The sequence below is a fragment of the Phodopus roborovskii genome, unplaced genomic scaffold, assembly GCF_943737965.1.
Source record: "Phodopus roborovskii unplaced genomic scaffold, PHOROB, whole genome shotgun sequence".
NCBI lineage: Eukaryota > Metazoa > Chordata > Mammalia > Rodentia > Cricetidae > Phodopus > Phodopus roborovskii.
In genome coordinates, this window is record NW_026126585.1 from 12051668 (window position 1) to 12065923 (window position 14256).

Below are 14256 nucleotides of genomic sequence, written 5' to 3' on the forward strand. Positions count from 1 at the left end.
TGTTCAAGAGTGGAAAGTGAGCATTCAAGCCCTAGCCATCCTCTGCTGAGTGTAGTGCCCAGCTCTGACTCACCCAATTAGCCCAATGGTGTTTTCCTAATCTGCCCAGAGATGTGGCAAAAGCTAGCAGCATTGTTGTAGGCAATGTTGTTACAATGCCAGACAACAAAATATGGCTCAGAACCTCTGTCTACAGCCCAAGACCTCTCCAGTGTGCATCCCAGAAGATGGCCTTTAGCAGCAGCTGATGTTCTCCATATCCCAGACTGGGTATGTGGCTCAGCGGGTACCACATTTGTCTAGCATGCACGAAGCTCTGAGTTCAATATCCAGCACCACCTAAACTAGGTGTATCACACTAGGAATCAGTGTCAGGAAAAGTAATTGGATTCCTAGTGTGATACACCTAACAAAAGCAACTTAAGGGTGAAAATGTTTACTCTGGCTCACAGTTTAAAAGAGCGGTCCATCATTTCAGGGATGTCCACGGTCAGGAAGCAGAGGGTGATAGATGCTGGTGTTCAGCTCACTTTTTCACTCTTACACCATCCAGAATCCCAGTGGGGATTAGGTGCACCCACTGTGGGCTTGTCTCCCCACATCAGCTGACCTAACAGGTAATCTCCCATAAGCATGTTCAGAGGCCTGTGTCTAAGTGATTCTAGATCAATTAACATTAGCCATCCCGTGGTGTATTGTGCTGACATATGTCTGTAATCCCAGCACTTGGAAGGTGGAGGTGGGAGGCTCAGAAGTTTAAGGCTAGCCTGGGCTATATGAGAGCTTGCCTCATAAAAATTAATTAGATAGATAGATAAAAATATTTTTAGATAAAAATATTTTTAAAAATGAATTTATGTCAGAAACATGTTTTTTTTTTTTTACAAAATTGCCCACTACAAGTAGAACTAAATGCTCTACAGTGTTTGCTAAGTTTACTGGCAGATGTTCTAAAAATGTGTTACCACGATGCCTGCATTTAATACATTAAGAAGGAATTGCTCCTATTTCTGAACCTGAGAAAATTACTCTGACATCTTTCTAAAACTAGAAGCGATCGCTTCCTTCTATGCCCCTTTCTCTGTTTTGGGGACCTCTTCACTTACTCTTCCTTTTTCCCACAGATGTTACCCCCAGAAACCTAAGGTCTTTTTTCTTAAAGCCTAGCTAGCATTCACACGTACCCCAAGTGTTAATGACACCAAAGGTACAACAGACATCGGAATCTCACGGAATTTAGAATTCAAAGGAGCTGTGATTCCCCACTTCGTCTTCTTCCGTTATTAAAAGCATAGAAATCACAAGGTGTGTACCTGTGAGAACTTCTCGCATTAACAAGCATCCAAAATGAAGAGCCAACCAGACTGACATTTAGGCTCCCAGGCAGAGCTAAATTCAGATTGTAAAAGGTCGGTCAGCGTGCGGTGCAGATGCTGGTTTTCACCCTTGCGCTGTGATCATCAGACTGCTGTGTTTCTTGAGGTTGTGGGGAGTGAGATTCTTCAGAAGGGCAATTCCTTGCCTCTCATAAGTGCCCACTCTCATGGTCTATACCGATGTTTTTCAAATTGGGTAACACACGGGTGCTGCATATGCAACAAATCCAGGGGTGGGCATTGAGTGTCTTCCTCCGTCACTCTATACCTTGTTTTGTTTTGATAGTTTCTCACTGAACCTGGAAGATATGTACATACATAGACAGACATACATACATACATACATACATACATGTAAAAAGCACACACATATTAGCTTAAAATTCTAAACTAATGGTCTCACTGAACTAAATTAAAGTCCAGGCAAGCATAGGTGAGCCTCAGGGAGGAATCTACTTCCTGTATTTTCTATCTGGAAGAAGCTGCTGGTGGGGTTTGGCCCGTGGTGCCATCAACGTCCCCTTCCTGTACCTTCATCTCTCTGCCCTTCTGTCCCCACACCTCCTCTAACTCCGACCCTCCTTGTTCCTTGTGGGCCAGGACTTCTGTGCTCTCACTGGACACACCTGGGCAATCCCAGTGTCTTTCCTCCTCGATATTCTTGAAGACAAGGGCACAGCCCCTCTGGTCCTGTACAGTGATGTATGCATGGCTTCTGGGATTAGGAAATAGGCATCTCTGTTGGACACACTGTTCTGTCTGTCGTGACCAGTTTTCTGGAACAGCTTGAAACTCAGGATGGGTGGTTTCATCTCTCCTGCATGACGAAGTGGCTTGAAAATTGCATTGTGAGTGAGGGCGGTCCACAGAACGTAAGCATTGAAGAATGCCCACTAGGGGGCGACATCGCTAACATCTCATCGCTTCTTCCAGGTAGAAAACGCGGGCGGTGGCTTAAACAAAGGTTAAACAAACTGTGTGTATATTGCTATGAAACACAGCATTACAAAATTGCAGGCAAGCTACAGAAACCCTCCAGGAACAATGCTAGGAGACCCGTGGTTGCTGTCAGAGCTGCTTTCTTCTCCGTCTTCCTTTCCCCTTCCCTCTCTTCCCCTCCCTCCCTCCCTCTCTCTCTCAGGTCTCCTATACCTAGCCCTATACTGGCCTCCATCTTTCTATGTAGCCAAGGAAGAGTTTGAACTTCTGATCCTCCCGCCTCCGCCACCCCTCTCAGGTGCTAGGTTGCAGGAACCATCGTGCGAACGTTGTGAGGTCTGGAGGTCAAGTCCAGGGTCCCAGGCATTCTATGCAACCGCTCGCCATAAGAGGCCCCGGCCCCACAATGAGGTTTGCTCTCTGCCCTTACATTTCTGGCTATGGTCACATGTGTGGCAAATAACCGGAGACAGGAGACTGCTGATGGACCCAAGGAATGTGGAGGTTAAGAACTTTGTCTCACTCACTTCCATTTTAAAACTACTGAACAACAGTTTTCAAGAGCTTTAAACTGAATTGCAGATCTAGACAATGAAGATTGATTTACATGATTAAAATTCAATGTCAAAAATATGAACATTTGGCTATCAGTGTTAGGTGCAGCGCATATATGCAGGAACGAACTCGACCTGGACTACAGGAGGATTTCCGCTGGTTAAATAATTCTAAGCCAGCAGTCCTCGGGAACTCGGCTTTTCTGTCTGCCAAAAGGAGTCATTCATTCCCTTTGCCTCTGGCAGAAGGGGCATGTGGCTCTCTGTTGACAAATTACCCCTTTGTTCCCTAACCTTCCCCCACCCCCTCAGAGCTCAGCTTAAATGCTCTCTCTCCTAAAGACTGGGCAGCCCTACAATCTGAGTTTGATTTCCTGCGATAGGCACTTGGTGGCAGAGGAGAAAAACACCATCATGTGGCCTTCTAAGCTGTCACTCACTCAAGGGTCCATACCCATAGGTTCGTGCACACCATCACCAACACACTGGTTTCCTTCCTTCTAAATCCACCCCAGATACTCATTTCACCCTATTCGCTAAAAACCAGTGTAATACGAAAGGTGGTTTCTTAACTTGACTTCTAACAAAAGAGGCGCTTTACCTCTGGCCAGTTCCCTCCGGAAGTCCAGAGAGCAGAAATGAACACATGACACAGTCAGCAGTGAACAGTTAGGAGTGAGGGGTGGAGGAGAGGGGTGTGACCAGCTCCACAAGGCATCCCTATACACTGGAAAGATGGCTCCTAGGTAAAGTGCTTGCCTTGTCAGGTATGACGACCTGAGTTCAAGTCCCGGGACCCATGTTTCAAAAAACTAGGAGTGGTGGTACACACTCAAAATTCCAGCTCTGAAGAGACAGCTAGCCAGGCGGACCCCTGGGTCTTAGAAGACAGTCTAGCCTACTCAGTGAGTTCCAGACCAGTGAGAGACCCTGTCTCAAAAAACAAGATGGGTAGTGTAAGACCCTCAGAATGAGGAGTCTCCCAGTTTCGGTCGGTACCCCCAAGAACTCAATGCCCAGTCCAGTTGCAGCAACAGGCAAGAGGATTTAATGTGCAAATGGGCTCCTCCAGCACGCAGGCTAGAGAGAAATCCCCCCCCCCACCCAAGTTTAGGGAGGAGGTGTGACCCTCTGTCCATTGAGTAAGTGACCCTTTGAGGCAGGGATGGTCTCGCTATTAGGGTCAACAGACCTTAGGGCTTTGGGGTGTGCTAATTAATCTTGTCTGGGCAAACCGGAGGTGCAGCTATCTCTTTGTTTCTTAAGGACCCTATTTACCACCTGCTGACTCACAAGAAAGGAGGGGCAGTGTGAATTCTTGGTATCCTGCTATCTCAGGGCCTTGTGAGGGGAAGTTAGCAAATTCCAGGAAACTGATATTGGTCTGGGTTAGCTTTCCAGGACAGACTGTCCTTAATTTCAAATGAGGTGGGGGGGGGAGGGTCCTTAACTTTACTTTTTTGTCTTTCAGTAGCAACATCTTGAGGAACAAGATCTTGACCTCCCTCTGGCCACCCCCCACACACAAACACACATGTACACACACATAAAGAAAAGAAAGCATGCTTACAGCCTGGTCATTAACTCAATTTCTTTCTTTCTTTTTTTAGATTTTTAAAAAATTATGTATATGTGGATGTGTGTAATGCAGGTACCTTTGGAGGCCAGAAGAGGCCATCGGATTACCCGAAGCTAGAGTTCCAGGCAGTTGTCAGCCAGCTGGGTTCTAGGAATCAAACTCTGGTTTTCTATAAGAGCAGCAAGCATTCTTAGTTGCTGAGTCATCTCTCCAGCCCACAATTCAATTCCATATTACCTTCCTCCATATCACCGTGCTAATCAAACTAAATAGTCAATCTCCACTGTTTACAGATTCTATATTTGTGAACTTGTCTAGTTGCTCAAATGTATTTGCAACCACCCAAATCAATACTAGTTTGCTTTGGGTCATTGGGCCATTCACAGATAATGCACAGAAGAGTACAAAACATGAGTCTTCAAAACACACACACTTCCATCTGAGGCCAAACAAACCAGCAGTTAACTACCTTGTTCAGCTTTTGTTCGTCTCTGGGTTTCCTTTCTGTAATTTACATAGTGCCGTGTTTTCTCCATATTTTTATGCTTTTTAGAAAAATAATTTTAAGATTTATTAGATTTTTAAGTGTGTGTGTGTGTGTGTGTGTGTGTGTGTGTGTAGGCATGTGACCTGGAGTAGAAATGTCCACAGAGGCCAGAGACAAAGGATCCCTTAGACCTGAAGTTAAGAAGGGTTTGAGCCACCTGACATGGATGTTGGGGACCAAACTTGGTTCCTTTACAAGAACAATGCATGCACCTTTTAAAAATGTGTATTTTTATTTTAAATCGTGTGTGTGTGTGTGTGTGTGTGTGTGTGTGTGTGTGTAAATGAGCATATGAGTGCAGGTGTTTACATAGGCCAGACATGCAGGACCCCTCAGAGCTGGAGAGACAGGTGGTTGTGAGCTGTCCAATTCGGGTGCTGGGAACCAAATTCAGGTCTTCTACAAGTGCAGGATGTGCTCTTAACCATGCTGTCATCTCTCCAGCCCAACATTTTGTGCTTTTTGATGATAGTTTTGCTATTTACAGTAGGTCCTCAACAGTGTTTGTTGGAAGCGGTCTTTGCGGGGCTGCAATTGGAGCCAGCCAAGCGGCCCCAAGTCCATACCTGAGTGGGGGAGTATGGAGGAGGGAAAGGCTAGCTATAGATAATAAAGAAAGAGAGAGAGAGACAGAATAAAGGTCAGGAGGGCAGGTAAGTCAATACTGAAATGCCACGAGTTTATTTTTCAACACTCTTATATATCATAATCAAAAACACAGTATCATGTATATGGAACAAACAGACTTTTCTTCCTCACTTATTCTAAGGGTTCAGTAACCACACCTTAGCTCTAACTTCTTGTTCCCTAGCCTTGCAGTCAGGAGTAGCCACACCTGAGATTCAGGTCTGTTGTTATTTAGACTAAGATGGCCGAAACATCCTTCTATAGCCACACCTTTGACCTTTTTAGGTCTTGTGATTTGCTGACAGCTTTGAACTCTCTCTCTCTGCCTTTATGCCAAGATGGAGTGCAGGCATCTTTATGGGCACCCACAAGTGTTAAAGCACTATCTGGTGCTCCTAATTAGTGAAGGGTTAGGTTCGTCTAACCCAAACGGCCCTCATTCCAATGTTGACATAATGCTAATAGCCTTGAGTTGAGGTATAATGAAAATGTATAAAACTGATTTTTAAAATAAGGGCACACATCAAACAAGGTTATGGTTTGATTGCCTGGGGGGAAAATGTGGGTTAGAGGTCTATAGGACCTGAGTTCAATTCCCCAAGGCCTCGTGAAAAAAGCCGGCATGGTGGCACAGACATGTAACTCCAATGCTGAGGAAACAGAAGGGAGAATCCCTGGAGCTCACTGGTCAAACAGCCTAGCTGAACAGGTGAGCTCCAAGTTCAATGAGAGACCCTGGCAAAATATAAGCTGGGCATCATCCTGAGGAACAACCACTACGGTTCACCCCAGGTTCCATACATATATGCACACACATGCATAGGTTTCCACGCACATACAATCATAGAAATGTACAATACACAAAGTCTGTCTATACACCCACACACATGTGCGAGCGTGCGTGCGTGTGTGTGCGTGTGTGTGTGTGTGTGTGTGTTTAACAGTAATGGTGAAAGTCTCCATGGATACACCACATGCTAACAAAAAAGTTACCTCTGAAATATGAGCAACCAAGAATGATTTTTGTTTTAGAAACAAAAAGGAAAGAAGGAGGGAAGGAAGGAAGGAAGGAAGGAAGTCCATCTGTGAACTTATATGTTTTTGAAAATTTTGTAGAAACAACTTAAGTGGCATTCTTGTTATCAAAAATAACTGCGGCATCTACTAAAAAACAGAAAGTAAGTGTGTTTTTAAACCTCACTATGGCCAGGTATAGTGGCACATGCTTTTAATCCCAGCACTTGGGAGGCAGAGGCAGGCAGATCTCTGTGAGTTCAAGGCCAGTCTGGTCTACATTGCATGCCAGTCAGGACTACATAGAGAGAGCCTGTCTCAAAAAAAAAAAAAAAAAAAAAAAAAAAAAGTAAAATAATTCAATGAGTGCTTCCTAGAACAATGGCTTCCTGTAGCTCATCTTGGTCCTCGGAGGTCCTTCAAGCTGTGGTTTTCAGTCTTGGCTGGGTATTAGGAAAGCCCAGCAGCTTTCAAACATGCTGAAATCCTATGATGTCAATGTATAACCAAAGTTATACACCCCTGTGCTATGGTACTTATGACCAAAAATCATAAAATCAAAGCAAGGGCCACGGTGGGAGTTTGGTCAACATTACAGAAAGTACTTCAGGATCCTCAGCCCCATGCTCTGGCCTCTTGGGCAGAGGCATTTGCAGATAAAGACTAGCAAGCTTTTTCTTGGCATGGGGCATCCTAGGCCAGTAAGCAGAGAAGTCTGCCACCAAACCTGATGATCTGAATTCAAGCCTCAGGACCCACATGATGGAGAGAGAGAATCTACCCCCTCAAATTGTCCTCTGACCCACACATATGCCATCACACACAAGTGCCCACGCACATACATGCACAATTAAGTACGTGTTAATAACAATAATAAAAGGAAATTAACATGGAAAGCATTTTCATGGAGCAGAACTTGTAAAGCGTTCCTAACTAGCCAGACTAGGGAATTAGTTCACTGAGGTGTGGGAGGTGCCTGAAATTGTATTTAATTTCTATTAATAAATCTGGGCTTCTCTGGAGGCATCCAGGTAAAAGCTTGATTAAAGTTCTCTTGCAAAGGATCCCCAAGTGATTGCTGCCTTGCCTGTAATCCAAAGTCAAGTGCAGCTCCTCGTCAAACGGTTGCCAGGAGATAGCCTTGGAGTCAACTCCCTGTCTCCTCTGCCATGGCAACGTCTGTGGTTTTTCATCATCTTCTTCCTGTGGAGTCTAGAATTCTGAGTTGTGTGCTGTCCATGATTACTTCGTTAATCTTGCATCAAGAAAACAACGCGTGTTAATTTATTTTTGCTTGTGTGTCTGTGTGAATCTCTGTGTGGGGGAAGAGAGAGGAGGGGGGAGGGGGGGTGGAGGGGAAGAAAGAAAGGAGAGTTTGTGGTAGGAGGGAGAAGATGGGGGGGAGCAGGTCATTGTGTGCACACCTGCCCATGTTGAGGTCATAAGACAACCTCTAGTGCCAGTCCTTGCCCTCCCCCATCTTGTCTGAGAAGTCACTGCTGTATCCACAAGGCCAGCTGCCCCAGAGACTCCCAGGGACTCCTGTCTCAACCTCCCAGCTCCCCACAGACCTGCACTCCTATACCTGACTTACCACAGGTTCTGCGATCCAGACCTCAGTTCCCTCATGCTTCCTCCTGATGGGAGATGTCATTCTGTAAAGATGTTTCTCTCATTGGTTAATGAATAAAGCACTGTTGGCCAATCGGAAAGCAAGATAGGCGGGACTAGGAGACAAGGAGGAGAGAGGAAGTAGTAGGGAGGAGTCAGCATGTGGAGACTGCAGAGAGCAGACGCCGGCCCCTCTCTCCGGTAAGTTGAGAACACTTAGATTGATAGAAATGGGTTAATATTTAAGACAGAGCTAGCTGATAAGAAACTAGTAACTGGCCAACAGAATTATATCAAATACAGAGTCTCTGTGTGTTAATTGGGGCCGGCGCCATGGTGGGACCAAGCCGGCAGGAGAAACCTTACTCCTTACGTATGGCGCCGCAACGTGGCTAATAAGAACTTCCACTTAAAACTAAGAAAAGCTAAAGAAATGGTTTTAGAAACAAAAGGACAAAGACAAGTAAGGTTTCTTGATAGCAGCATGTTTCTCAGTTGAACTCTGTTTTGCTAGAGACAAGCAGAGACTTGCGCGGCTCCTTTAAGGGAGATTTCCTGACTCAGCATAAGCGGCAAAAAAACCGCAAGGCTTTTAAAGAGCTCTGCTAACAACTGAATGGTGTGTACGAGAGCTGGCAATGGCAGTGACCACATCTCCAAGCCGGCAGCATGCTTGCTGGATGGCAGTGTAGACCAAGGCAGTGAGCACAGCTCTCAGTGCTGGCGGTAAAATAGCCGCAGCCATCTTGGATAGGCCGCGGCTGACACAGCTATGGCTTTCATTTTAGCAGTGTTGTTGTTTACCAGATAAAAGATTTGTGGCCAGAAAAAGATAAAGGTTTACAGTAAAGACAGGTTCAGATTAAGAAAAACCGCTAAAGGCTTACAGTGTGTTTTAAAAATATATGTAGGCTTGGGAGAGAAAAAGAATAAAATGGTTTTTAAAAGACAGAGAGGAGTTGGCTGTGGTGGCACACGCCTTTAATCCCAGCACTCGGGAGACAGAAGCAAGCAGATCTCTGTGATTTCAAAGTAAACCTGGTATGCAGAGTGAATTCCAGGACAGATAAAAGTTACACAGAGAAACCCTGTCTCAAAATATGTAAAAACAGAAGTTGAAGAAATAGAGTAATAAAAAAGCCACGTAAAGATGGAAAGCACAGAGAACCGTTGGCTATTATATGCTGTTCTGTTATCTTTAAATTGTTTGACTGCTGAGGAAATAACAACTGTTAAAACAAATGCTGCTGGATCAACCCAATTTATATACTTTAAAAATGCTTTGACTTCCAAATTTAAGTCTAAGGACAAGTTACTGGGGAAAAGGACTTCTATTTTTGTTTCCACAGACAATGAAAAGCTGTGGCTTCCTTCCAGACTAATGTGGTTTGATTAAGCCAGATCCCCTGAAACAGCGTCCCAGGTGATCCAACATGCAAAACAGTCCAGACAAGAGCAGTATCTTGCCCAAATGACTAGTCTTGCCATATTGAAAGCAAACTTCATCACATGTTTGACTTTATGTTCTATAAACTGGACATGCAGGGCCCACAGAACAATGACTGCTGAAACAAGATGGACAATACTACAGGCTTCCTGCTTCATGGAAGAGTCTGCCAGACAGTCTGCAGAACACAGAGAAAAGTGACTGACAAACTGCCAATACAGGTGGACAGTTTAAAGTTTCCTGCTTTGCTGAGGAGTCTGCCAGGCACATTATGTGCTATAGGCTGAAGATGGAACATTACAGAAGAACTTCGGGTGACTGATCAGGCGAGTTGTCTCTGTCATTTCTAGAGTTTATATATTATCCTTCTGTGGTCTTTGATGGAATTGAAGACAGATAGTTATGGTTATAGTTTTCCTCAGTTAGGATTAAAGATAAGTTACATAGACTTTAGACTCACAAAGATAGAATAGATGATGAAATATTTTCTTTAAATCTTGCTAAATGTTAATGGACTAAATATTGTTAACTGTGGTTCTTATTTGATAACTATTTTGTTATATATTTTGCTATGCTGAGGTTAAACCTCTTTTCATTTAGACAGAAAAGAGGAGATGATGGGAGATGTCATTCTGTAAATGTGTTTCTCTTATTGATTAATGAATAAAGCACTGTTGGCCATTAGGAAAGCAAAATAGGCGGGACTAGGAGACAAGGAGGAGAGAGGAAGTAGTAAGGAGGAGTCAGCATGGAGAGACTGGAGAGAGCAGAACGCTGGCCCTTCTCTCTAGTAAGATGAGACCATGTGGAAATACTAAGATTAATAGAAATGGGTTAATAATTAAGACAGAGCTAGCCGATAAGAAACTAGTAACAGGCCAACAGAATACAGTGTGTTATTTGGGGCTGGCATGGCGGTGGGACCAGACCGGCGGGGAAAACCATATTCATAACATCCTCCTAAATCGCTTTACCCGTTATCATCTCCCCAGCCCTGAGAAAAGAATCCTCTCCACACAGCTTGCCTTCATGGCCTTGAGCTGTAGCCGCCATCTTTCTTTTCCTCCCAAGGCTTCCCTCAGACAGTCCCGAAAGCAGCTCCATGGACCCTAAGAAGTACAATAAATCAAAGAGTGGCTTCTCACGGGGCAGACATGATCTTCCTATCATTTCCCTGACCTGACAACAACAGGGAGTATATTGTCCCTGGGCTCGGTGGAAAGGAGGCCTCAAAGTGCCTCAATTTCACCATCAGAAAAATAGAGAGGTTCTTGCTGGTGGATTACTTTGAGGAGTAGATGACTGAGTCCAGGGCTGGGGAGGGGGGTATAGCTCTATTAGTACAGTGTGCCTAGAATTTTATCTTTGACATTCATCACAGGGTTACAAGAACATAGGAGAGTTAAGCTAGCTAAGTAGAGTGTGGGTCTACAGGTTGAGTTTTGTCAACTTGAGGGTCCTAGATGTACCTGGGAAGAGGGACTCTTAATTGAGAAACTGCCTCCATTAGATTGGCCTGTAACATGAGTCTCTGGGGGATTGCCTTGATGAATGATTGACGTGACAGGGGAATGCTCACTGTGGGCAGGGCAATCCCTAGGCTGATGGTCCTGGGGTGTTTAAGAAAGTAGACTAAGGAAGTCACAGAGAGGAATCCAGTAAGCAGGACTCTTCCATGGCCTCTACATCAGCTAAATGACAGGCTGTGATGTGGAGTTCTGAAGCTGAACAGATGCTTTTCTCTCCAAGTTGATCTTGGTCCTGGTGTTTTCTCACAACAGTGGAAATGCTAAGACTATGAGCGTTTGTTCTTTTTCTGCTAGACTCTTCAATGGAGCATAGTTGGGATTTGGGGGGGCAGTATAAAATTGATGCTGGGCATTGTAGTGCTCATCTTTAAACCCAGCATGTCTCTGAGATTCAAAATCTTTCTTGCCTTTCCTCTGGGTCTGAGGCATTAGGGTCCTTAAGAAGCCCATGTTCATGTCAACAACATGGATTAATTCAGGACTTCAAAGACATGGTCTACTCACTCTTCTTGACAAATACACCCCCTAGGACAACATAGAAGGCCTCGTTGGAAATTGAAGCCTTAGGTCCTTCAGCTGCACCACACCTGGGTGTTTGTCCCAAAGACTTCAAGTCAACACATAAGAGTTACTTGTACATCCATTTTGATCACAGCATTATAATAGCTGAGTTATGGAAGCAATCTAAGTATCCAATTACAGAGGAATGAAGAATGTGTCACACACACACACACACACACACACACACACACACACACACACACACACACAGGAGTTTTCCAGCTATAAGGGAGAACAAAGTTATGTCATTTACAGGAAATTGGATGCAACTGGAGATAAGGATATTAAGAGAATTAAGCCAGTTTCATAAAGACGGTTGTCATGTGCTTTCTCTCATTTTAGTCCCTAGATTCCACACGGTCACATAAAATGATAAATATCTGTGTAAAATGAGGATAGACGGGGACAAAGGGCACTGATGGGGATGGGAGATGGGAGAAGGAGGGTGGAGGGGAATGGAGGCTTTCATACCCATATGAAAGCAGGGAGTGTTTATATTTTATTCACATAATGTGCTGCCTCCATGTACGTCTGTGCAGCAATGCATGCCTGGTGCCCACGGAGACCAGAAGAGGGCACTGACCCCCCTGGGACTGGAGTTACAGACTGTGAGCCACCTTGTGGGTGCTGGAAATCAAACCCCCATTTTCTGGAAGAGCAGCCGAGGCTCTTACCCAGAGACATCTCTTCAGTCCCTGAAAATGTTCTAAAGGTTATGTTATTATATTTTATGTGTACGGGTATTTTGCTTGCATGGATGTCTGAGCACTTCTTGCATGCCTACTGACCAAAGAAACAAGAAGGAGGCATCTGATCCTCTGGAACGGAGGTCACAGACAGTTATAAAGCATCATGTAGATGCTGTGAGTTGAACCCCAGTCCTCTAGAAAAGCAACAAGTATTCTTAACCGCCGAGCCATCTCTCCAGCCCCCAATGAAAACATTTTCAACTTAATATAAAAAAAAATATTTGAAGAAGTTATTGAATCCGTAGAAGTACTGAACCCAAATATAACATGCCAGAGAGTTCCGGTTCCTGGTCCCTGAGCTGTGTGCTTCTCCTCTTCTTACTCACGCCTGGGTTCCCTCTAAAACAGAATGGACCTCAAAATCCCATCACACAGCTAACATGTCCAAACTCCATTTACAGAGCCACAGACACTGTTATGGATTTACATGCGTGGCACACTCCGTCATTGAGATAATGGACCAGTACCCCACAATGACACTCAGGGACACTGGGAATTCGGAGGCTGTGGTTTATGGTTTCTGAGGAACAACACCGTAAGGTTGACCTCTGGTGTCCACATGCTCATGTGTGCACATGCCCCTACCTACTCACATATATAGAGAGAAATGTAGGTCAAAACGAACACTAATTCACCTACGGAATGTACAGTAAAGGATGACTTTACTGGCGTTTGGGTGAACCCCACTGGTCTGTCCTTAAAATGCCCACCCTTCTCTTTCCTACTTCAGCTCTTCCTCTGCCAACCTCCATCTACAGGGGACACCTTGGAAGGCCAGCACCATCTTTCATCACCTTGGTGAACATCACCAAAGAACTTAGGTAAATTCCAGGGCCTGGAGAGCTGGCTCAGCAGTTATGAGCACTTGTTACTCTTTCAAAGGACTCCAGCACCCACACGGTGGCCTATAACCATCTCTAACTCCAGTGTCGGCGACCTCTGAGGACACCACCACCAAGATGCAGTCCGAGCAATGAGCAACGAAATGCTTTAAGATAACTATGCTCTGTGCAATATTCGAGATGGCATTACGCTGAAAACTTTATCGCCACCCATCTGAAATCCAAATCTGACTGTTGCATTCTTGGGTAAGTGTGTGTGTGTGTGTGTGTGTGTGTGTGTGAGTGTGAGTGTGGGGGTGGGGGAGTGCTTTGGGGTGTGAGGGTGTGGGGCGTGGGAGGTGGGGCATGGGGGTGGTGAGGGGTGGGAGGGGTAGGAGGTGGGAGTGGTGGAGGGGTTCTACTTCCCCTTTGTTGCTGTAAGAAAACGCTCTGCCCAAAAGTAACTTGAAGGAAGGCAAGGTTTATATGGTATATACTTCCAGGCCATAACCCATCCTTGAAGGAAATCAGGGCAGGAACCCAGAGGCAGGAACAGTGCAGGAATGCTGCTTCGACAGCCCTTGCTTAGCCGGCCTTCTTTGCTAGTGTTTTATTTTATTTGTGTATGGCTGTTTTCCCTGAAAGTCTGTGTACTTGCATGCCTAGTGCCGATGAAAGCCAAAAGAGTGCTTGAGAACTGGAGTTTCAGCTGCCAGGAGGGTGCTGCTAATAAAACCTGGGCTCTCTGAAAGAGAGGTCGACATTCCTAACCGCTAAGCCATCTCTCCAGCCCTTAGCTAACTTTCTTATACTTCCTAGGACCACCTGCCAAAAAGCGGTGCCTCCCACAGTGGGCTGGGCCCTCCTGCGTCAATCAATAACTAAAACACTCCCCTGGAGAC